Raw genomic sequence first — 3,737 nt, 5'->3', positions numbered from 1 at the left:
CATATTAAAGAACAGCAGCTGGGGGGGTGGGGTGGCTGCCAGTGTGCACAGCACAGATCAGGGTGTTTCTTGTGAGTGACTCACACTGTGCAGTGAGATGGGGCAGTCTCTAGACACAGCAGTTCAACATCCTGTAGATCCTGTTTTCTTTCTCTGACTCACCCGGACTCGCACGATCCTCTCTCCTATTGACTCTCCGCCCAATAAACAATAATAGTATTCTTGCCAGAGGTGTGTGAGCTTCATCTACTGTATGAGCAACTGCAGAAGTGTAAATAGCATGTGGCTCCATAGCTCAGGGGTTAGAGCACTGGTCTTGTAAACCAGGGGTCGTGAGTTCAAATCTCACTGGGGCCTCTCCCACCTTTTTTAATTACAAAAAATACCAATTTCTTGTTTAATAGGGGATGGCGATAGAAATATTCCGTTCAGAGTTTGCCACTTAAGCTCAGCAGTGCTGCTGCAATTGTTCACGTCAGACCAGGACTGAAGTTCCTCAAATGAAATGAAAAAGTAAATTTGTTCTGTCCATGGCCGACCTTATGGTATTTTAATTAAAAAATGAATAGCTAATTTGCCAGGAAGGGCCTGCTGACCACCCAGGCACTACATCCACGATGAACAGTCATCACCTGCAGGGCACCTTCAGCTCACAAGGTCATTTTGGGCATCTAGGGCCTTTAAATAAGTTACATTTCTATATTTTGCTTGAACACAGTGACATTTTTAGGTCGAGCCTGGGCAGCGCATGCCTGCTCTGCAAAGCACGCTGTATTGAGGTAGGGACTTGAAGCTCCACCCACTCTAACAAATCGAGGTTGAAATTTCCTGTTTGTCCAAAAGCACAACTGTGGACCTCCAAGTCCTGCACCTCAGGCTAGTTCCAATAAGTACGTTGTCTGCGCAAGCACAACACCAGCTCCAGCAGATGAATGACGCTGCTGTGTTCTAGATCAAACAAAATGTTCTTAAAAGGTGCGGGTGCGCCGATCATAAAGTCAAAACATCAGGTAGTGAAGTATAACATTTCTTTATTTTTCAATTTATAAAATTCAGCAATCAGAAAGACTTCAGCCAACGCGTTTCATTCCCATACCAGGAACTTCATCAGGGTTCTTAATCCGAGGATTTCTTGATCGTTAGTTTGTAGGATGGTCCAGGCCCGTGTATTGCACTGCGGCCAGTGGGAGGGTCAGCAGGTATGATAACTCCTGTCATTCAAGATCTGGACGCCGCATGCGCGGTCCTCCTTCCTGTTCCCTTTTAATCGCATATTTCAAGTGGAGATCCAAATCTTATCTCCAGGCTCAAAATCTGGACTCTCTAGCCTCTTCTTGTCTGCCTGCTTCTTATAAGAATCTTTTGCTTTTACTAAGTTATTGCTGGCTACCTGATATGCCTTCTGCAATTCTCGAACTACTATCTCCACTGCAGGTACATCGTCCTCTAGCCTTCCTACTAACATGTTGGGATGTCTGCCTGAATTCCAAAAGAATGGGTAATAGCCTGTGGAAGAGTGTACTGAAGGGTTATAGGCAAATTCTGCAGCCCAAATCAAGGTCAGCCTATCCCCTTCTTGGTCCATAAGATGCAGGCGCAAGTACTGCTCCAGATCTTAGTTTACCCTCTCTGTCTGTCCATCAGTCTCGGGATGGAAACCAGTAGACAACCGAGAATCAACTCCTAAACTCTTCAAAAAAGATCTCTAAAAATGTAAAACAAATTTTGGAACCCGATCGGAAATCACTACCATAGGAATCCCATGAGATCTTATTATGTGTTGGGTGAATAATGTAGCCGACTGTGCAGAATTGGGGGTGGAGTTTAACGGGACGAAATGACTCATTTTGGAAAAGTGATCAACTACTACCAATATAGTTGAGTACCCCTGACTAGAGGGCAAATAAATTATAAAATCCATGGAGACGGTATGCCACAGATAAGGGGCCATGGGTAAAGGCATGAGCAAACCTTGTGGAGCCTGTCTGTTGACCGTTCCCTTGACACACTGTTCACAAGATGCCACATATTGTCTTACCTGAGCTTCCAAGTTCGGCCACCAAAATTCTCGCTTTATAAACTCTAGAGTCTTTTTCACTACTTTGTGTCCAGCCAACAGATTGTCATGGAACAGTTGAATGAATTCAATACGTAACTCTTCTTTAGGTACATAGAGGTTTCCAAGGTAATAGGGTTTTCCATTCTTTATTTCTCTTCCGGTACCACTCTTGATTTAATCTAACATTTCATCTTCTGGAAAGCTATTATGGAGTTTATCTTCCAAGTCAGTGTACAAAATTGTTCCAATGATCTTTTCTTTGGGGATAATATGTCCTTCCTTTGAGACTTCTTTACCTTCTTCAGTATTTAAAAAAGACAAAGCGTCTGCTTTTCCATGAACTGATCCCGGCTTATAAATCAAAACGAAAATATAATCTCCGAAGAAGAGTGACCATCTCAATTATCTGGGTGTAAGGGTTCTAGCTGACCTCAGAAACTGCAAATTTCAATGATCAGTGAAAGCTGTGATTTCCTGTTTCTCTCCCAGTAAATAATGCCTCCATTCCTGGAAGGCATCCTTAACTGCTAACAACTCCTTGTCTGCTATAGAATAGTTGATTTCTGCAGCAGTTAATTTTTGGGAACGATAATCTACCAGATGAAGTTGACCTGTATCCTTATGCCTTTGCAACAGGATTCCTCCGATGGCCAAATTTGAAGCATCAGCTTCCACAAAGAAGGGTTGTTCAGGACTCGGATGCAACAGAACCGGAGCTGTAGTGAAGGTTTCTTTCAGTAGCTGGAAAGCTTCCTCCGTTTCAGTATTCCAAACAAACTTTTTTCTTCAGTAAACGAGTCCCCTCACCTTTTCAGAAAATGTATGCATAAAGCGCCTGTAAAAATTGTCGAAGCCAATAAAACTTTGTATTTCTTTGACTTTTCGGGGAGATGGCCAATCTTTAATTGCTCTCACCTTGGCATCATCCATTTACACCTCCGTCTGGAGACAAAATGAAACCCAAATATTACACTCGACAGGTATGAAAAACACACTTTTCCAACTTAACATAGAGTTGGTTATCCAACAATCTTTCCAAAATTGTACGCACATGCTGAACATGTTCTTCCATGCTTGCAGAAAAAATAAGAATGTCGTCAATGTATACAACGACGAAGCAATCCAAAATTCTCTGAGTATATCGTTGACAAAATGCAGAAAGCAGCTGGAGTGTTGCACAGGCCAAAGGACATGACCTGATACTCAAAAAGGCCAAAGCGAGTTCGGAAAGCTGTCTTCCACTCGTCGCCCTCTGCCATTCTTACCAAATGGTAGGCCCCTCTCAAGTCCAATTTAGTGTAAATACGGGCTTCCTTGACCCGATCCAAAAGTACAGATATCAATGGCAAGGGGTAATGATTCTTTTTGGTGAATCTTTTCTTTGCTGGGGGCTGAACTGTCGGCCGGGCTTAGCTCCGCCGCTTGTTTGGCCGGGACTCTCTTCGTTGAGCCTCCATCCTTGGTCGTATCCTGCCTCAGCAGAATCCCGGGCCTGGCTTTGCTCCGCTGTCTTTATTGGCCGGGCTTTGCTCCGCCATACCGGAGATATATTTTGAGATAATATTAACTATAACCAGACGTCGAGTAAAACCTGCAATGGATAAAACACATAATTCTATAGATACGTATCTGACCAAAGCAGTTAGTGCTCTGGCGGAAGAAATAGATTGTTGTACAG

At 43.4% G+C, this 3,737-nt stretch overlaps 1 non-coding gene across 1 annotated transcript; it reads left to right on the top strand.

The window, feature by feature from the left end:
• The first annotated feature begins 284 nt into the window (after window positions 1-284).
• On the top strand, window positions 285-357 carry TRNAT-UGU (transfer RNA threonine (anticodon UGU)). The gene has a single exon. It is a non-coding gene; the product is annotated as a tRNA-Thr (tRNA).
• The last annotated feature ends 3,380 nt before the right edge of the window (window positions 358-3,737 follow it).

This window comes from Triturus cristatus, chromosome 4_1, assembly GCF_964204655.1.
Source record: "Triturus cristatus chromosome 4_1, aTriCri1.1, whole genome shotgun sequence".
NCBI lineage: Eukaryota > Metazoa > Chordata > Amphibia > Caudata > Salamandridae > Triturus > Triturus cristatus.
Note: the sequence above shows the minus strand (reverse complement) of the source record. Positions and strands in the feature narration are given on the sequence as shown.